This window comes from Scyliorhinus torazame, chromosome 21 (genome assembly GCF_047496885.1).
Source record: "Scyliorhinus torazame isolate Kashiwa2021f chromosome 21, sScyTor2.1, whole genome shotgun sequence".
NCBI lineage: Eukaryota > Metazoa > Chordata > Chondrichthyes > Carcharhiniformes > Scyliorhinidae > Scyliorhinus > Scyliorhinus torazame.
In genome coordinates, this window is record NC_092727.1 from 38,213,370 (window position 1) to 38,235,345 (window position 21,976).

The 21,976-nt window shown below is 48.7% G+C and overlaps 1 long non-coding RNA gene across 2 annotated transcripts in view; it reads left to right on the forward strand.

Annotated features, from left to right (window-relative positions):
* Positions 1-21,976, forward strand: part of LOC140397979 (uncharacterized) — an 80,862-nt gene that overhangs the window by 7,183 nt on the left and 51,703 nt on the right. Inside the window, exons 2-3 of one of the 2 annotated variants that reach the window (XR_011937368.1) lie at positions 5,548-5,758; positions 9,381-9,571. This is a non-coding gene — a long non-coding RNA (uncharacterized lncRNA). Of the gene's footprint in view, positions 1-5,547; positions 5,759-9,380; positions 9,572-21,976 lie in introns of those variants that run through there. The other variant, XR_011937367.1, reaches the window with a different exon arrangement.

Sequence of the window (21,976 nt, forward strand, 5' to 3'; positions counted from 1 at the left end):
GGATCTGAAAATATCCCTGAATCAAATAGCCACAGGCAAGCTTTCCTCCAGCTTAGAAAACAAACGCTCTGGTTTCTTACTGCAAAGTGTCACAAAGCACAGAGGCATGGAACATCTATATCCGCACGACTTGACCACTCATTATTTTGTGGGCCTGCATCAAAGAGCTGTAACGGTACAATGGTCTGAATGGCCTTGCTATTGTTCTTCTTAGCCAGCCCCTACAAGTCGAGAATGACTTGCTTCCAATCTAAAGATGAGGGGCTGGATTCTCTGCTGTCGGGATTCTCTGTTGCGCCGGCAGCGCACCCTTGCCTGGGGATTTTCCAACGGCATGGGGCTGCCCACAATGAGAAATCCCATTTGCCGGCTGACGGGATGGCAAATCCCACCGCCAGCGGGGGCGTGCCGCACCAGAAAACTGGTGCGGCGGGACGAAGAATCCTGCCCCAGTTCTCAGGTGATGAAAAAGTTCAATATGCCATCTACAATCTTTGTCAAAGGTGGGGCAGACGGTAGTCGGAGGAAGGGCTGGGTGGGGTGCCCTGGTTGCCACGAGTTCCTTTCACTGTTGACGCAGTTTGCTCTCGGTGATGAAACTCGAAGTGCTCGGCTCCTTCCTGGATGTTTTTCCTCCATTTTGGATGGTCTTGGGCCAGAGATTCCCAGGTGTCAGTGGGGATGTTGCATTTTTTCAAGGAGGCTTTGAGAGTGTCTTTGAAGTGTTTCCTCTTGCTTTTGTACGGCATGATTAGTCCATAAAAGAGGAGATAGATGAGGAAGAATTATTCCATCAACCAAATGCAAGTAAATCTTTCTTGCCATACTTTGAGTAGGTGATGATGCATTCCATTTGCTTTTCATAATTTGGAATTTTGAATGACTGTGGAGTGATGGACTGAATGCTGCTGAAGTTATTTGTGATTCTCAAAGAAACAGTAGATTGGCTTTAGGTTTAATCGGGTGGAAGGGGTGGAGTGGGATAAGGGGAGGAATGAAACAGAAACACAGCAAGCAAAAAAGAAAAAATGTCTTCCCTCTTGCAAAAGCTGACACCTGACTAATAATATTCAGTTTGGAACCTCTCCAAACCCAAGTATTTGTGGCAAATTCGATGATCTTATGCTCACTAAATTAAATCACACCCACTCCAAATCTGTAATTGCTCTTCAGGTGTCTTTGATGAAGATTGATCAAAAAACCTACGCTCTTGCTTTCTGTCAATTGTTGGAAATGCAAGCCATGATCTCTCGAATTATTAAAAATATGTCGGAGGCATAAACAAAGAGCTCTTCGCCAACACCCAAATTGAAGTGACCCAAACAAACCGCCTTTAGCTGCTCATCTTTGTGTAATGTATTTTGATTTACACCTTGTCTGCAAATCAAATCTGGTGACTGTTCAGACCTATCAATGCCATTCACAACTGTGAAAGGATCATGCTCTGACCCATTTTTCTCAGTATTCAGTGCATCTCCTCGACAAAAACAACAATATTTAATTCTGCCCTGTGTGTTTCCTTTGAATGGTTAACATTGTAATGAAAACACAAAAGCTGAATAAAACTAATTCCACCACTTGAGCCAATGGTGTGATGACATAAGAAAATACAGAAAGAGGTAATTTTGTCCATTCCTCTAGAATCCCAGCTCTCTTATTGTTACATCCAACTGCATTTTAATGATGCCCATGTTTGTGTCTCTGGTATTCGGCCTGACTGATTACTTGAAACGCTTATCACTCTTAATGACAAAACTCCTGAAATCAGTTTTAAATTATTTATTTTTCACTAATATAAATGTATGGCCTTTGTCCTGGATTTCTGAAGCAATATTCTTGTTATCCCATATCTATATCATTTAATATTTATGAAAGCCTAATGAGAACTATTTTCTTTCTGGTTTACTAAGCGTGAGCTTGTCTCATCTTTCCTCATTGCTTTTACGCTGGGGTCACTCTGGCTGCTTCACTCTATGCTCACTGCATGTATCTTTGTAATAACCAAGAACAGAACTGAGCAAGTGATATATCAAATATTGTGCAAAGAATACATAACATTGCTGTGAAATAACCTCTGCATATTTGTACGCAAACAAATGTTTCTGAGAGTGACTTCATTTAAAAAGTACTTCATTACCTTTAAAACGCTTTGGGACATCCCCGGTGGGATGCTCCACCCCGCTGCACCACATTTCTGCCTCAGCCCACCGGTGGGATTCTCCGTTACGCCGGCCGGTCAATGGGGTTTCCCATTGTGGGGCAGCCGCATGCCGTTAGGAAGCCCCCGGGCTGCCAGCAAAATGGAGTATCCCGCCGGCGGAGAATCCCGCCCCCCCATGTTTGTGAAAGGCACTATATAAATTCAAATACAAGTCCTCCTTTTCGATGATCCTAGATATATATCAGAACGCACCATGACATTATTTTTGTTCTAATTGCTTTGTTGCAATATTTAGATGCTGAGATATCTAAAACTTGAGTTCTAATTCTCTAATTTTCTCAAGGATATTCAGCACCATTTATTGCCTACTTACAAGGTATTTGTTTGTCCAATGCATTAAAAAAATTAAATCTTTCTGCAATTCTTTTTAGATCTCTTGTCTCTGCTACTCGCCTCATTTTAATTCACTGACACCTTTGACAAGCTTACAATTGGTTTTGATATCCAGATGATTATCGTAAATTAGAAATTCCAGCAATCCATTCAAATCCTCTTCCTCCAGTCTGACCTTTCTCTCCTGGGTACTTACTTCCAATTTTGCCAAAACTAACTTTTTGTTCAGCCACAGATTCATGAAGCTTTTAATTTAATTATAAGTCTTGCGTGTACAAAAAGAAAGGAAGATCACCTTCTACCTTCATAGCTAGAAATAAGGCTTTGCTGGGATGGGATTGGACCAGGACAGGTTCAAAGTTTTTTTTAAAATTATATGATTCCAGGATTAGAGTGATTGACAAGCCATTCCAAATTTAAACGGAGAAAATTTAAACAGAGAACATTATTGAAACACCCCTGCTATCCCTATCTTCTACCGTATTGACCTAGCTGCAAAACCGATTTCTTAGCTTAAATTTTAAAAAGTTGTCGGGAGAATGCCTTCATTTTTAAGCACGCTCTTGCTTACTTACCCTCCATTGCAACCTGCTGTACCTTTCAAGCTGGCAGGGGGGAGTCTCTGATTGGCCACCACCATTCTTAATTGGATGGCAAGCCCACTCACTCAACATTAACTGGCCGCCGAGGGGAAAATCACAAGGAGTGATTTCTTTCCACCCAGTGTGGACATCTGAGCCACATTACAACCAGTCAGGCAATAATACTAATACTTACACCCTTCCTCGTACCTCAACCTGGAGAAATGCCTCCAGAAACTAGGAGGAGAAAGGGTATACATCTACATTTCCCTGCAAGAGTTTCAGAACTCCAATGTATACTTAATGCCTTTTTAAAATTGCCTTTTCTGGTAATTTATCCAAGGGTTTATATTTAAATTTGGAATAGAAAAATTGGAATAATCAGTCAATCACTCTAATCTTGGAAGCTTGTAACTTTTACAAGTCTTGCAAAATACTGGGCCCCACCCCCACCCCGACAGGGCCATAAAATGCGGTGAGCCATTCAAAAGTCCAGCAACTTTGGCAGGACCATAATATCCCACCAACAGGAGGGGCTGTAAAATTCTGCTCATTGGTCTATACACCTTTCAGTGATATTTAGTAACAGGCCCGAACCCTAAGCTAATCAGTTTGGCATGAAGGTGCGTAACCATGAAGAAAATGGCGCAGACATCGCGCATCACGATGCGCCACCTCTGTTCCCAATCTTGTTCATTTTCACATGGGCAGGAGGAGATTGTGGGGAGGGTAGGGAAGTGAAATTTCCCTCAACCCACCATTAATTGGGCACATTTTAGGCGATAAAGCTGAACCTTACAAGCTTGCCTTCTAGTGTATTAACAATGGCCATTAGGTGTGTCAAGCTGAACAGTTCTAGCCTGTTGGGAACAGGGTCAGCAGCACGGAAAAAATTTTGTTTGATTGAGAAAAAGTGCAAACTTCGAAGAAAACTTATTGCACAACCATAACATTTTACTAACATTAATATTCCCCTATCCAGTCCCAGCTCTCCATTTGCCCTGGCTAATTTGAAGATTCAGATTCTTTTGCTTTTGAAAAAAAATTACCAGCGAAGACTACTGAGTTGGGCCAGAATCTAGTCCACTGACCCGCTTCGCTGCTGTCCCACCTCTATTCCCGCCCAGCCACTAAGTCCTCACCTGGCCATGCTAAATTTCCCCTTACTGTCCACTGATGTGCAGGTTAGGTGGGGTTACGGGAATAGGGTAAGTGCCTGGGCTTGGTTAGAGTGTTCTTTCAGAGGTTTGGTGCCGTCTCAATGGGCCAACTGGCTTCCTTCTGCACTGTAGGGATTCTATTCTATTCTATAATGAACGCTCACTTCCACAAAAATTGGACGCTTTGCCTGCTTCCCATCAGGGGCAGGGATTCACAACCCGGAAACATACTCGCCACCTGAGACTCGCTCCCTCAGCCAAAATCTGGTTCCATGGGATTTTATCATCAGTTCAGTACGCCACCAAAATTTAGTTACTGGCCGGATTTTTCCAGCTGTTCTTGCCGGTGGGATTTTCTCATCTTGCCAATTGTGAAACCCCACGACAGGTTTCCCAGTGGTGTGGTCCCATAAAATCAGAAACATACAGGGGTGGGATTAGCTAACAGCGGGCCACCTCCGCTGCCTCAAAACCCGCCACAGAAAATCAGGAAAAAAAATATTTTGAAAAAATATTTCAACAATCATTAAATACCTAAGATTAGTTTAGAGCAGGCAGCTTTTAATTCTAATTACAGTGAAGTGTGTGCCACAATCAAAAACCCTATTCAATTGATCTTGCTGTAGAAGTGTTGCTTTTGTTGGTTTGTTTCTAAAGTTATGGGCTGGTGAGAAGAGCCAATCCACATAATGTGAATATAGACAGTGGACTAGATTCTCCAGTCCCCCAGCCGCATGTTTCTCGGTGGCATGCTGTTTGCTGGCAGCGGGATTCTCTACTCCTGGCGGTTGTTAATTGTGTTGTGTTATGTACTCTGGGATAACACAGGCTGCAACTCGATACAGCTTCGACCAAAAGATACTCCAGACTTTGAAGTAAGTTCAATGTGATTTATTGAACCATTAGCACAGTTCTCTATGAGCTCGACTCTCCTGCTAACCTTGCTATAGTAACTCAGTCTAACTAACCAGTCTGCTCTAAGCCACGTGGTGGGTGTGATGCTTCTGATCTGCCCCTGTCCTTCTCTCTAAGTGTTGCCTGTGCAAAGAGACAGAGCATGTGTGCCCTGTCCTTATATATGTGTAATGCCCCCTTGTGGTAGTGTCACCTCTGGGTGTCTTGACTGCCCATTGGTTGTGTCCTATTCTATGTGTTCATTAGCTGTATGTCTGCATGTCATGACGTCTCTGGTGCTCCCTCTAGTGTTTACTTAGTCATAGTGTATTTACATTAAACACTTGTGTATTTACAGTGATGCATATCACCACAAATGGATCTCCCATTGAAGCCACGCCATGCCGTCGAGAAACACACTGGTTGCGCTGTGCTGCCGATGGGAACAGAGGATTCCAATGGCCGGAGAATTCCAGCCAAATTGATTCAGTAACACAGAGGACTGGTTGTCCCCTTTTGAATTGCTTGGCTACCATTTAAGTCCAAGGGTCCACAACAACTGTTGCAAGGTACTTAAGTGTGTTGAATTGTTCAACTGTTTAAAGGGTACTTGAGTGAAGTAAGTGGTTCAATCATGGGGAATTGCTTTGGTGGCCTACAAGAGTTAGGTAAGGCCAGTGGCATAAAAAGTAATACAAAATGGATTCCTTCAGAATGGAGAAGATTCTATATAAGATTGATCCTCAAGATTTACCTGGCGACACATTCTTACACACATCATGTAAAAATAAATACATGGACTAAGGGCTTCTGGGAGTTCAGATCTCCATCATATTTCAACATTAGTACCTCTTGAACATGCCAAAGTCACTGTTCAATGCCGTTTCAGGCTGTTTATATTTAACCAGGTGTTCATTACTTTACAGCCCTTATATTATCTTATCCTAGACCTTGTCATGTGAGAGTACCTTTGGGAAATGGGTGTTTAAGAAATGTACCTTTACGAAATGGGTATTATCAGTGATGTCAGAGTGTGGGTGGAGCTGGGCTGTCTGTCAGCTTTTTACTTTCGTTTTTGAGCAGGCTGCAGGGTGTGTTTTAGTTACGTTTTCAGGGTTGAAGCTGAAGCCAGACCAAGCAGGTTTACTGCAGTTCTCTCTGCCAAAGGACTATGGGCGGGATTCTGCGAAAACCGGCGGGGCGGGCAAGTCCGGCGTGAAGGAGTGGCGTGAACCACTCCAGCGTCGGGCCGCCCCGAAGGTGCGGAATCCTTCGCACCTTCAGGGGCTAGGCCGACCCCGGAGTGGTTTGCGCGGCGCTGGCCAGCGCGAAAGGGGCTTGGCGCCACGCCAACCAGCGCCAAAGGGCCTCCGCACACCGGCGCGAGTTGCCACATGCGCGGGAGCACCAGCGTATGCTGGCGTCATCCCAGCGCATGCGCAGGGGGGTTCATCTCCGCGTCGGCCACCACGGAGGACCACAGCGGCCGGCGCGGAGGAATAGAGTGCCCCCACGGCACAGGCCCGCCCGCGGATCGGTGGGCCCCGATCGTGGAGGCACCTCCCGGGGCCAGAACCCCCCGCGCTCCCCCAAGGATCCTGGAGGCCATCAGTGGAGCCAGGTCCCGCCGGTAAGTACCTGTTGTAATTTATGCCGGCGGGACCGGCGGAAAACGGGCGGCCACTCGGCCCATCGCGGGCCGTAGAATCGTCGGGGGGGCCGCTGCAAACGGCCCCCACCGGCGTGGCGGGATTCCCGCCCCCGCCAAATCCCTGGCGCCGGAGAATTCGGCAGCCGGCGGGGGCGGGATTCACACCGCCCCCCGGCGATTCGCCAACCCGGCGGGGGGGGTCACAGAATTCCGCCCTATCTCTTGATCATTTGGTGAATTCAGAATTGTAAATGTTCTCAGTAGTGAATGTAAACCTAATGTGCTTCTGTTGAAAGGTGTTTTAAGTCTTATGGGTGTTAAAAGGAAAGCTTAAAGGATTACTAAGTGTTGTCTTCTTTGGGGGTTGTATTTGAATTAATGGTTGCTAAGATGTTCACTGTATGTTTTGAAAAGGTTAACTTGAGTTCATAGAATAAACATTGTTTTGCTTTAAAAAATACTTTTCCATTTCTGTTGTATCACTCCTGTTGAGTGGGCCGTGTGCTCCCCATACCACAATCTATTAAAAGTTGTGGGTCAGGGGAACTCCATGATACACTTTGGGGTTCTCTGAACCCTGGCCCATAACAACTTCTTTAAGCAATACTTCTCTCTCAAGGGTTGCATGTTCCATTTTTTAAAACAACTATTCCACAAAACACTGAATCTATTAATTAGAAGCCTAACATTTTGTCCGATAGGGTTATTTTATGTTTGGCTTAATATCGCCACAAGCACAAAGTTTTGGAATTCCAATCACAGGCAACAATTACCAGATTAGTCACAACAAATTCTGCAGTACTATTTCTGTAAACGATTTTATTGGCATTGCTGGGAAGTATGGCACAGCAGATTAGAAAGAGTTGTCTACATGTGTGGCAATTCTGACATCTCTGAAAAGATGTTTTGACTTATTTCACTCAAGGAAGAAAAGAAAATTGCCATGCTTGAATCACATGATAACCTCCCTTCATTAACAAAGCACTTTTGTGGCACATTATATAGTTGAAAGGTTTTTGTCAAGCTCAGATAAAACGGGCATTTAAAGGGCTGGTGCAGGGGAAAGGTGGGGCAGAATTTTAATGGCTCTTTCAAGCAATAAAAAAAGACCAATTTGTGCGTGCTTTGTCGCGGGCAGTAAGGTGACTGATGATAATGCAGCTTGTGATGCAGAACATTGTTTTTACTCATTGTGTGACAGGGCTTGCCACTGTTAGATAAGGAATGGTCCAGGTCTACAACACAGATTGTTTATCGCTTCAGATCTCCTGCCTTTGACATAAACATTCCTCTCCTAAGTAGAGAAATAATCCAATTTAGATTTGGTGACTCAACAAACCTTTATGAATCCAGTCTGTAAATTCTTTTACCTTTTCTGGCAAAATTGGGGAAGGGGAACAAAGGTTTCAAGTCGGCACATTTGCTCTTGAGGCAATCTTATTGATACACCTTTGCATACATTTCTCGCTTGGTTACTCATTATTAATAATAATCACTTATTGTCACAAGTAGGCTTCAATGAAGTTACTGTGAAAAGCCCCGAGTTGCCACATTCCGGTGCCTGTTCGGGAATTGAACCCGCGCTGCTGGTCTTGTTCTGCATTACAAGCCAGCTGTCTTAGCCCTCTGTGCTAAACCAGCCCTACCACTCATTGTTGCTCCATTTTGTGCACTCCTCTTGTGAAGGTGCTGTCAATCACACTGTGGAGAAATTCCACCACTATCAGCACGTCTCTGGTGTTGCATGCCAGTGCCATTTTCCACGTGAGTGCCAATGGTGATGTTGCAGAATACTGAACCACCAGGCAGCGTCACAGATGAGGGCAATCCTCTTTTAACCTAACATGAGATGAAGAACAGAAGCCCCAGCCAATTTTTCTATTCCCCAGTCTTGGTATCCTCGGACTGGCCTTTGCAACTCTATCACTATCTCAGCTAACACTGGATTGAGCCTCTTATTTATAATATATCCGTAAATTGCGGTTATAGTCAATCCAGTTTTACACTACTCATTCTCTCTTACTCCTGTTTTTCATCTTTGCATTATATTAAGTTATTAAGTTGCTTGTCTTGACTGCACCTTTTTGTTATTCTGCTTTCCTTCACGTTGAGCCTCTTTCGACAACCATTTCTCAGTTATGTAGCGTTCCCTGTGTGCGGAAAGATGTCAAAAAGAGCACTTTGCATTGAAGAGGAAAGCAAAGTAGAGCTTGAGGAAAGGTCAGGCCAGGATGGGGATTTGAAGGCATACAGAATTCTCCGGTCCGCCAGCCACGTGGTTCTCGGCTGCGTACAGTTTGCTGGTAGCGAGATTCTATCTTCCCGCCAACTGTCAATGGTAATTCCTATTGTTACCATCCCACGCTGCTGCGAAGCCCACTGGCGGGACTGCGGCTGCTGGCGGGGTGTTTGAATCGCAATGACTGGAGAATTCTGGCCATGGTCAAAGAGGGGGTTTGAACGACGTTTCAATTTTGAAAAAATATTTTCTATTAAGGGGCAATTTAGTGTGGCCAATCAACCTATCCTGTACATTTTAGGTTGTAGGAGTGAGATCCATGCAGACGCGGGGGAGGGGAATGTGCAAACGCCACACGAACAGTGACCCGGGTCCGGGATCGAACCTGGGTCCTCGGCGCCGTGAGGCAACACTGCTAACCACTGTGCACCACTGTGCAACGTGACGTCCACTGAGTGAGAATGGCGATATTTGATAGAAGAGATCACTGATTTAGGATGAGGTGAGGTCGTGGATGGACGTGGAAACAAACAAAATTTTGAAACCAAAGCATTGGGGAAACCATTAAGCCTTGTAAGAACATGGATAACGAGAGCGAGTTTCTTTTGTAAACCAGATGTAAAACCAAGGACCACGCTGCACAATGTAACCCATTAGCAGCATCGAAGGAGTTGTATTTGTGTTCTTAAAAGTCTTTGAATAAAATTTTTAATTGTTAATGAGGACTAATTGGTCATGTACAGCTCAACATTTCAACAGATCATGCGCTTCTTTAATGAATGCATGAAATAAGACCTTGTCAAAATACGAATTAAACTTAAAAAAAAATTAATCAAGCTCAAATAACCACCAGAAATAATTTGGCCTGAATCTTCCAATAAGAGGAGCAGCAAATTACGCAACTTAAGCTACTGATATGCCCTGGGTCACTGTGGAAGTCCTGACATGCTCAGAAGAATGGAGCTTATGTGGGGACTTAAACATTCTGATTGCCAGTTTTATCCTTTCCATAATTCAGCATGATCCCCAAAGAGAGCGTGTTTCGATAAGAGTGTGGAATACTATGGCTCAAGCCTGCCCTCCTAAACACTGTCTGGAAGGTGGTGGCAGAGGCAGTCAGCGCTGCCAGTCTCACCAAGAGGGGACAGCTGGTGATCTGAAGGGATGGGGGTCACTGGTGGGTCCTCTGCCCTGAGAGGGGCAGAGAACCAAGGAGGGTCCCTTAAACCTCAGTTCAGGTGTCCTCTCATTGGCGTGAGCTCTGCTGATCCCCTGATTCCTCTGTAATGGGGTAGTGCTTCTGAGGAGTGCCACCATCTGATGGCTCCTGTTTGAGCTTGACCCTTGATAATATAGCTGGGGTATGAGGGTGTCCAGAGAGGCAACCTGGGCGGGCTCCCAAAGGACCAGAGGTGTTTTGAGCAGTACTCAACAGTTTGAGCAGCTAGGAGCCTGTAAGTAGCACCAATGGGTGCATTTAAAATAAGGACTGAAGCCAGACAACCCGATCCCAAGAGTGACACATAAAATCCACAGACTTGGCACTGAGTCAGTGCCCACTACTTCCCCCGGCATAGGCAGTCATTCCCCCGCAAGCCCACCTGTTTTCAATGTTTTTTCAGTATTTTCTTAGCTTCCTGTGGGCGGAATTCTCCCCAAACGGCGCGATGTCCGCAGACTGGCGCCCAAAGCGGCGCCAATCAGACGGGCATCACGCCGCCCCAAAGGTGCGGAATGCTCCGCATCTTTGGGGGCCGAGCCCCAACATTGAGGGACTCGGACGGCGCCGGAGGGATTTCCTCCCCGCCAGCTGGCGGAAACGGCCTTTGTTGCCCCGCCAGCTGGCGCGGAAATGATATGTCGGGGCGGCGCATGCGTGGGAGCATCAGCGGCCGCTGACAGTTTCCCGCGCATGCGCAGTGGGGAGAGTCTCTTCCGCCTCCGCCATGGTGGAGACCGTGACGGAGGCGGAAGGGAAAGAGTGCCCCCATGGCACAGGCCCGCCCGCGGATCGGTGGGCCCCGATCGCGGGCCTGGCCACCGTGGGGGCACCCCCCGGGGTCAGATCACCCCGCGCCCCCCCAGGACCCCGGAGCCCGCCCGCGCCGCCTTGTCCTGCCGTTCAAAAGGTGGTTTAATCCACACCGGCGGGACAGACAATTTATCGGCGGGACTTCGGCCCATCCGGGCCGGAGAATCCAGCGGGGGGGCCCGCCAACCGGCGTGGCCCGATTCCCGCCCCCGCCGAATATCCGGTACCGGAGACTTCGGCAACCGGCGGGGGCGGGATTCACGGCGGCCAACGGCCATTCTCCGACCCGCTGGGGGGGTCGGAGAATGACGCCCCATGTTTGTAAATATTGTAGTAATTCTCGCTCGCGATACTTCTGCCTGAGAGGAGCGGAGCATCGCGGAAGGGCGGGGCATACTGTTTCCAAACGGCTAATCACACTTAAATGCATGCAAATGCCGGTTTCGCATGGCGCCGTTGTGGGGCGCTAACCTCATTATCGCCACCAGCGAGGGACTGGAGCATGGCGCCCGAATTGGCACCGGACGCGATCCTCGATTTTGGCTGGATGCCTGATTCTCTGCCCAATCACGGTTTGCGGCATCGCAAGACAGAGAATGTTGCCCAAGAAGAGGACGAGGTACCTCTGTAGTTATCCTTCACCACCAGGCCTCTCAACTCTGTCACTGGATTCATATTGGGACTCGGGCTGGAGGGGACAAATCCTGCTACAGAAAAAGGTAAGCTGGCAGTTTAAACAGAAGCCAGGAGCATGTGCCTCCCCATTCCAATACTGACCAGAAGAGCTGGGAAAATTTAGAACCACCTGTAATCTATCTACTAAACTGACTACCTAATATTAATAATGTGTTACTATATTTTAAACATCAGACACCCAGTAAAGCTGAATAATGGTGACACTACTGAACTACAACTTTGATTATTCATTTTGCAAATTGCCAGGTAACCCTCTCCAAAAGTATTTAGGTATGTTACTTGTTTGTGTACGCAATGTTTAAATTTAAGTAACGATACTTGTGAATTACAAGCAGTAGTTGTGAATTCATGACATGCCGTTTGCCTTCTTTGATAGTGTGACCAGAAAGGGCTAATTCGTTCATGCAACAGTTTGAGGATCTCCTAATTAAGCATTGACGAGGTTAATTGACATTCAATCCAATTGGGTAATCAATAGGGCTTGATGAAACTACCATTCATGCCCAAATCTAAACTGGGCTGGAAACCGGACACCTCCTGACCATGGTGAATATGGTTCAGGATTCATCTGGTTCCTTGATATATATTTACTGGGATACCTAAACCCAGTGTTCTTATAATATCAAGGTTTTATATGATAAAATATGATTCCCGAAAACCCATTTGTTCAGAGTCCAGTAATACCAATATTTCCATTCAAGATTTGTAGCAATAGATAAATAAAAGCATTAAAAGAGCCAACTAAGTATTAAGTCTGGCTTCTTCCATCGCATTGCAAGAAGATAGGGCCCATGGTTTTGCGGGTCTGGATTCATCACTGAAAGAAACCCAATCGGATCTCCTGTGGTACCATTCAGGGTTAGTCAGATGTTAAAGTCTCATGGGCGGCACAGTGGTTCGCACAAGAGGTTACGCATATAGGTTGAGGGACGGTAGATTTTGAAACCAGATGAGTAGGACCTACTTCTCACAGAGGGTGATAAATTTGTGAAACTTGCTGCTCCACAGTGCAGTGGCATTGGAGTCACGAAATAATTTCAAGAAGAAGATAGATATATTGTTGATTTATTAAAATATGGGTGAAAGGGATACATGAAACAGGTGGGGAGGTGGATTTGAGACCAGGAAGATATCAGCCATGATCTGATTGAATTGAGGAACAGGCTCAAAGGGCTGAATTGCTCCTAATTCCTATGTTCCTATATTCCTCACAGGGCCAAGGACCTGGGGCGAAATTCTCCGGAAACGGCGCGATGTCCGCCGACTGGCGCCCAAAACGGCGCAAATCAGTCGGGCATCGCGCCGCCCCAAAGGTGCGGAATGCTCCGCATCTTTGGGGGCCGAGCCCCAACCTTAAGGGGCTAGGCCCGCGCCGGACGAATTTCCGCCCGCCAGCTGGCGGAAAAGGCCTTTGGTGCCCCGTCAGCTGGCGCAGAAATTACATCTGCGGGCGGTGCATGCGCGGGAGCGTCAGCGGCCGCTGACGGCATTCCCGCGCATGCGCAGTGGAGGGAGTCTTTTCCACCTCCGCCATGGTGGAGACCGTGGCGAAGGCGGAAGGGAAAGAGTGCCCCCACGGCACAGGCCCGCCCGCGGATCGGTGGGCCCCGATCGCGGGCTAGGCCACCGTGGGGGCACCCCCCCGGGCCAGATCGCCCCGCGCCCCCCCCAGGACCCTGGAGCCCGCCCGCGCCGCCTTGTCCCGCCGGTAAGGTAGGTGGTTTAATGTACGCCGGTTGGACAGGCATTTTAGCGGTGGGATTTCGGCCCATCCGGGCCGGAGAATCGCGGGGGGTGGCCCGCCAACCGCGCGCCGCGATTCCCGCCCCCGCCCCCGCCGAATAAAGGTGCCGGAGAAGTCGGCAACCGGTGGGGGCGGGATTCACGCCAGCCCCCGGCGATTCTCCGACCCGGCGGGGGGTCGGAGAATCTCGCCCCAGGGTTCAATTCTGGCCTTGGGTGACAGTCTGTGTGGAGTTTGCGCCTTCTCCCAATGTCTGCGCGGGTTTTCTCCGAGTGCACCAATTTCTTCCCACAACCCAAAGATGTGCAGGCTATGTGAATTGGCCATGCTAAATTGCCCCTTAATGTCCAAAGATGTGCAGGTTGGGTGGGGTTATAGTTGGTGCATGGGTTACGAAGGGGATAGGGCGGAGGATGGCCTTGATAGGGTGCTCTCTCTTCAGTGCAGGTTCGATGGGCCGACTGGCCTCCTTCTGCACTGTAGGAATTCTATGACTAAAATATGAGAAGAGCCACTTGTGACACAAAGAGTGCAAAAATTGCTTGATGCAAGCTTCTTGATAAATGGAGAATTTTATGAAAAGTAAGTAATTAGGCTTCAGTTTGTGAAAGAAAAATGTACTCTATGGATTTTTTTTGGTAATTTCCTAAGTACTGGATTTGTGAAAAAAAATGTAAACAGGTTTCAAAGAGCCTTTCATATTGGAAAAGTGCAATTTATAATAATCTACTGTAATTTCTGTCTGCCTGTAAAGAGCTAATGCTGTAGAAACTGTAATGAAGAGGCTTGTAAACATTAATTAAAATGTTTTCAGCTGCACTAATGTCAATCTTGAAAAATTAATGAATACAGATTACCTGCAGAAATTTCAACAGACTAACGAGTGTAGCACGACTTCACTGCAGTGTGTGCCAGATAAGGAAGAGGGGTCGGCCATAGTGAAGCAGCTGGGTTAAGAATTTAATTGATCTCCCCGTATTACACACCATCCGTTATTATGCCATTAATCATAATGCTCCCTGCACTGCTCATTTAACTTGCAGAGGAAGTATAGCTTGGAGAGTAATTTCACCTCTGAATGGAAGCATAGCTGGACTTCAGAGATCATATTTTAGCGCCCTGTAGTCAATTCATCAACTGACACTCGTCAGCCCCTGGGAGCTGTATCAAGGAAATAAAAGCTGACTTTGGAATTAACAACATTAAGCTCCTTCTCTTTATTCATGTCAGGTGCCCTGGCACCCTTGATTTTACATAATGAGGGAGAATGTGTCGCCCATGCATTTCATAGATATTTACTGCCTCAAACATATTTTGTTCCAAGAGATTGCACGTGCGAATGGTCGCTATGGTTCGTCACCTTCACGAGGATTGTGTTTCTTTTTCTTCATTATCCTGAACCAACTGTTGCATTTATTCGATGCAATGGCTCGCTCAAGTCATTTGTAATCTTCAACAAGGAGGTATGTCAAAGATAGTAGATTATCAATTTTCTGTAATTCAGTAGGTTAAAAGGGCAAATGGAAACTTTCAGTAACTGTGACAATTCGACCAATACACCATATTAGACATTATGAAGAGTCGCTTCATCCAACTCTGTCAAATGATTGAGTCTTCCATGTTTATTGTAACGCTACACGTACAGATTTTCAGCCATCCAAGGCCGTGCGCTGATTTCCATGCTCCCAGTTGGGACAAAATGGAGTCAGAATTGTAAACAGATGGGAAGGTCCCGGCTCCATTCTTACCGCTGGCCCATTTTCGCAGCGGTGGAGGGAAGAATAAGGCTCTGGAACACACCCATCCCATAAAGGAAACAAGTGACAGCGTTGCTCATTTAGAGCCTACCCCAGGAAGGTTTCTCAAAATTTCAAGGAGGCAGCCGTATTTTTGCAGTTGTTGTGTTTCACACCAGCTGCATGGAACGCTATGGGCCAGAAGCAGGAAGAGTTCAAAAGGTAAGCAAAATGTTTTTTCCTCCTTTATACCATAATGAAGCACTGTAGGACGAGTTATATCTGTGTGAGTTTAAGGGGGTAGGCTGAGGGTGTGTTAGGGTATAAAATGGCAGGGGATTTAAAATGGTCAGAGATTCATCTATACATGGGTGAGCCACTGATTAACTCGGAAACACTGTGCCAAGGCTTTTTTGGAGTGAAGTTGGGCCTTTTAAACTGTTCGCTCTGGACTTGTCCACGTCCATTCCTGCCCAGCTGCAAACCCCACCTCCAGGGTCTGGATCCCTGAACATCTCACTTGCTGGCAGTCTCGAGACAGTGGGTTTAGTGCTGCTCCCAATTCCCCTCTCCGATATGAGAATCTGGCTCTATAATTCTGCATATAAAAAGCACATAACAATCTTTAATACATGTAAAAAACAAATTTATACATATTTTTGGAGGCTTTCGTGGCTTCTTTGGTCAAATCTTTCCTCTAACTGAAGTTCGCTCAAATATTTCTGGGAGAGTTTTCTAGAGGTCAACACACCCTGGTATAATATTTGAATTTGCTTGGCATGATAATCACTGAATGGAATTGTGAAGTTACTAAATTGACATGAATTACAGACCATGGGCGGGATTCTCCCCTACCCGGCGAGGCGGGGGGTCGGGCTTAATGGAGTGGCGGGAACCACTCCGGCATCGGGCCGCCCCAAAGGTACGGAATTTTCCGCACCTTTAGGGGCCAAGCCCTCACCTTGAGGGGCTAGGCCCGCGCCGGAGTGGTTTCCGCTCCGCCGGCTGGCGGGATAGGCCTTTGGCGCCATGCCAGCCGGCGCCGAAAGGTCTTCGCCGGGCGCCGCATGCGCGGGAGCATCAGCAGCCGCTCACGGCATCCCCGCGCATGTGCAGGAGAGGGGGTCTCTCCGCCTCCGCCATAGTGAAGGCCATGGCGAAGGCGGAAGAAAAAGAGTGCCCCACGGCACAGGCTGCCCGCGGATCGGTGGGCCCCGATCACGGGCCAGGCCACCGTGGGGGCATCCCCCGGGGCCAGATTGGCCCATGCCCCCCTCCCAGGACCCCGGAGCCTGCCCGCGCTGCCTTGTTCCGCCATGCAAAAGGAAGTTTAATCCACGCCGGCGGGCGAGGGTTGACAGTGGCTGGACTTCGGCCCATCGCGGGCCGGAGAATCGCCGAGGGTGGGCCTGCCGACTGGCACGATTCCCGCCGACCGGCGCAATTCCCGCCCCCACCGAATCTCTGGTGGCGGAGAATTCGGGACACGGCGGGGGCGGGATTCACGCCAGCCCCCGGCAATTCTCCGACCCGGTGGGGAGGTCGGAGAATCGCGTCCCATGTCCCAGACACTATTAGCACCATCTCTAGATATACCCCACTTCACCGATAGGGCAAGCCTCGCAAATCTGGCCGCACAGTGGTATCCAATCAGGAAGGAGTTGCCCTGGGAGCTCTCAACATGGACACTGGGCTCCAAGAAATCTCATGGAACCAGGCCCAACATGGGCAAGGCAACCTCCTGCTGATTATCACATACTGTCCTCCCTCAGCTGATGATTCAGCACCCCTCCATGTTGAACACCACTTGGGGGAAGCACCAAGAATTGGCATAACACAGAATGTGCTATGGGTGGGGAAATTCAAAGTCCATCATCAAGAGTGGCTCGGTAGCACCATTACAAGCTGAGTCCCTAAAGGACATTGCTGCAAGACTGACAAGTGAGTGTACCAACAAAAGTGTACCAACTTGACCTCATCCTCACCAATTTACCTGTTACAGATGCATCTGCCCATGACAGTATTGATAGGAGTGACCACCGCACATTCCTTGTAAAGAGATCTCATCTTCCCATTGAGGATATCCTCCATCATGTGGTGTGGCACTAGGCACTACCGCCATGCTAAATGGGATAGACTTCGAACAGATCTAGCAATTCAAGACTGGGTATCCATGAGGTGCCGTGGACCATCAGCAGCAACCACAATCAGTAACCACAAGGCTCGACAGATTCCTCACTCCACAGTTACTATTAAGTCGGGGGATCCATCCTGGTTCAAGAGTGCAGGAGGACATGCCAGGACCAGCACGAGGCATAACTAAAAATGAGGTGTCAATCTGAGTAGGTGATGACGTTGTGATATTGTCACTCGACTGGCAATTCAGAGACATAGTTCATTGCTCTGGGGACCTGAGTTTGATTCCCACCATGGTAGATGGTGAAATTTGCATTCAATAAAAATCTGGAATTAAAAGTCTATTGCTGATTGTTGTAAAAAATAAGTTCTTACCTTGTCTAGCCTATGTGTGATTCCAGATTCACAGTAATGTGGTTGACTCTTCCCGGATTTCTAAAATGGTCCATTGAGCCAGTCAGCTCAAGGGAAATTAGGAACAGGCAGCAAATGCTGAACTTGCCAGTGATATCCACATCCCATGAAAGGATAAAAGAAAATAGGACTACTTGCATGCAGAACAGCAAAAGCAGCATGTGTTTATACTTGCCTTTCTTGTCCAAGAATTTAAGAGCAGGGGGGCTATGCTGGAATTATATAAAATGTTGGTTAGGCCACAGCTAGAGTATTGTCTGCAGTTCTTGAATCCACATTACAGGAGGGATGTGATAGCATTGGTACCAGGATGTTCCCTGGGCCACAGAGTGTCGAAGACAGATTTGATAGCCTTGGATTGTTTTTCTTGGAGCAGAGGAGACTGAGGGGGGACATGATTGAAATGTAGAAAATTATGAGGGGCACTGGCAGAGAAGACAGGAAGAAACGTTTCCCCTTAGTGGAGGGATGAATGACCAGGGGGCATAGATTTAAGGTAAAGGGCAGGAGTATAGAGGGGATGTGAGGAAAACCTATTTTTATCCAGAGGGTGGTGGGAGTTTGGAATTCTCTGGTGAAAGAATGAAGGAGGCCGAGATCCTCATAACATTTAAGAAGTATTTAAAGGACAGCACGGTGGTGCAGTGGTTAGCACTGCTGCCATACGCGCCAAGGTCCCAGGTTCGATCCCGGCCATGGGTCACTGTCCTTGTGGAGTTTGCACATTCTCCCCGTGTTTGTGTGGGTTTTGCCCCCACAACCCAAAGATGTGCAGGGTAGGTGGATTGGCCACGCTAAATTGCCCCTTAATAAGAAATAATGAATTGGGGACTCTAATTTTTTTTTAAAGTATTTAGATGTGCACTTGTGATCCCAGGGCATACAAGGCCAAGTGCTGGAAAATGGGATTAGAATGATTAGGTGGTTATTTTTGACTGGTGCAGATGCGAGTCTGTGCTGTATGACTATGACTCTGATTGACAGAATAAAGTGATCCAAGAATATTCTAAGCTCCGCTGTCCTGCTACAGCAAGTCATGATTGGTGGTGGCCAATTAAACAGCTAACTGGAGGAGGATGCTCTGCAAATATCCGGCATATTCAATCATGAAGGATTCTTGCCAGCACACCAGTGTAAATGATAAGGTGGTTGCAACATTCTCCCGCCAGAAGTGCTGAGTGGATGATCCTTCTCGAATCATCCTGAGATCTCCAGCATCATAGATGCCAATTCAATTCACTCCGTGTGACATCAAGAAACTACTGATGTCACTGGATGCTGCAAAGGCTATGGGCCCAGACAACATGCCTGCAATAGTATTTATGCTCCAGAACTAGACTCGACCTTAGCCAACCTGTTCCAGTGCAGCTCCTAGCCTCATTACAGGTTTAGATCAAACATAGGTAAAAGAGCTGAACTCCAGAGGTGAGGGTGATTGCCCTTGACATCAAGGCAGCATTTGGCCGAGGGAGCTTTGCAAAACTGGAGTCAATGTAAATCAGGGGGGAAACTCTCCGCTGGTTGAGTCATACCTAGGACAAAAGAGGAAGGTTGTGGTTGTTGGAGGTCAATCGTCTCATTCCAAGGGCATCACTTCAGGAGTTCCTCAGGGTAATGACCTAGGCCCAACCATCTTCAGTTGCTTCATCAATTACTTTCCTTCCATCATAATGTCAGAAGTGGGGATGTTCACTGATGATGATTGCACAATGTCCAGCATCATTCCTGCCTCTCCAGATGTTGAAGCTGTCCATGGCCACATGCAGCAAGACCAGGACAACATTCAGGCTTGGGCTGACAAGTGACAAGTTATATTCATACCACACAAGTCCCAGGCAATGATCATCTCCAACAAGTGAGAATCCAACTACCTCCCCTTGACATTCAATGGCATTACGATCACTGAATCATCCACTATCAATGTCCGGGGGCGTTACCATTGGCCAAAAGCTGAACTAGACCATCCATATAATACAGAGGCTACAAAAGCAGGTCAGATGCTAGGAATGTTGTGGGCAGGAATTCACCTCCTGACTTCCCAAAGCATGTCCAACATCTACAAGGCACAAGTGAGAATTGTGATGGAATGCTCTCCACTTGCTTGGATGAGTGCAGCTCCAAGAAGTTTGAAAACATCCAGGACAAAGCAGCCCACTTGATTGGCAATCTATCTACCACCTTCAGCATTCGCTCCCTCCACCAGTGACACACAGTGACAGCATTGTGTGCAACCTAGAAGATACACAGCAGTAACTCGCCAATGCTCCTTTGACCGCACCTTCCAAACCTGCAACTTCTACCATCTGGAGGAACAAGAGCAGCAGATGCACAGGAACAACACTGCCTGGAAATTCCCATCCAAGCCACTCACCATCCTGACTTGGCAATATATCGCTGCTCCTTCGCTGTCAGTGAGCCAAAATCCTGGAACACCCTCCGCAACAGCACTGTAGGTGTGCCTTCATCACATGAACTGCAGTAGTTCAAGAAAGCGGCTCACCATCATCTTTACAGGACAACGACAGATAGGCAAGAAAAATGTTGGCCTATCAAGCGACGCCCATGTCCCATGGCAGAATGAAGAAAGCACATAGTTTTTCAACTTTTGAATCACCATGTTTAAATACGCAAAATGGACTAAAAATAACTTTCAACAATTGGGCGGAATTCTCCAACCTCCCGCCGGGTCGGAGAATCGGCGCCGTGCATATCGCGCGATGCCACTCCGACGCCGGGACGCCATTCTCCGATGCATGGCAAAACAAGCGCCCGCGCATGGTGCCCGGCCGCTCGGAGAATCGCCGAAAATGGTCGCAGCGGCGATTCTCCGCTGGAGCAGGGATTCTCCGGGCCGGATGGGCCGAAGTCCCACCGGTGTGACCGGATGTCACGCCGGTGCCGTTCTAATATGCTAAAAAGCAGCATCAGCCAGTCGTGCTGGCTGATGCTGCGGAAGGAGGTGGGTGACGGCGTGGAGCGGACCCCGGGGGCAGGGGGGTGGGGTGGCGGTTGACGGTGTTGGGGGTGGGGAGCCCGGGAGGGGTAGCGGCACGGCCATGTCTGCAGGCGGTGTGGGGGAGGTGGGGTGGGGGGGCCCACAGATCCGGGGGTTGGGGTGGGGGGGCACACATCCAGGGGTGTTGGGAGAGGGGGCCCACATATCCGGGAGTGGGGGTGAGGGGTAGCCCACACATCCGGGGGTGGGGGTTGGGGGGGGGGGGTCCTACACATCCGGGGTGTTGGGAGAGGGGGCCCACATATCCGGGAGTGGGGTGGGGGTGGGGGGGTAGCCCACACATCGGGGGGTGGGGATTGGGGTGTGGTGTGGCCCACACATCAGGGGATGGGGGTGGGAGGGGTCCCACACATCTGGGGGTGTTGGGGGGGGGGTCCCACACATCCAGGGGTGTTGGGGGGGGCCCACACATCCGGGTGGGGGTGGGGAAGGAGTGGTGGGGGCGAAAACGGATGTGGGCGGCCACGGCCAGCCATGACAGGGCGGATCCAACGGCCAGACCCCATGAAGGCGGACACGCGGCTGTCCACCCAACCCATTCGCTTCGCAGCGCAGGAGGTCCGGCCACCCTGACGTGTGCCAGACACCCGCACCCCCCCACCAAACTGGCGGCACCCACCAGTGGGTATGTCCAGGGCGGCACACATGGGAGCCCCCCGGTGCGGGCACTGCCACCAGCCGGTGGCCCTGGCAGAGGGGACGGCCGACAGGTCTCATGGCACCGAGGGGGCAGGGGTGGGGCGCGTGCTGGCAACCGGGCCAGCCATGTAGCCCATGGCACCTGGTTGTGGAGGGGTGTATACCAATGCTGAAACCCTATCTACTCCCACCGCCTACAGATAGTACAATGTTTAGCCATCTTCCAGCATTTTTGGCCGCCGTGGCGAGGGCTGCTGCCCTGCATGAGGCCCAGTGGGAGCTGGAGCACGGGCGTGACAGGGAGGTGGTGGAGCCAGCAGTATAGCAGTGGGCCGCAGTGGGGCACGTGCAAGGAGGCCAGGCTGCAGGGCCGCATGCCTGAGTGGCGCAGGAGGGGCACCACGCCGTGTGGGAGCCACAGCAGGAGGATAACGAAGAAGAGGAGGAGGGTGTACCACGGCCACGGAGGAGTCCGAGCGACAAT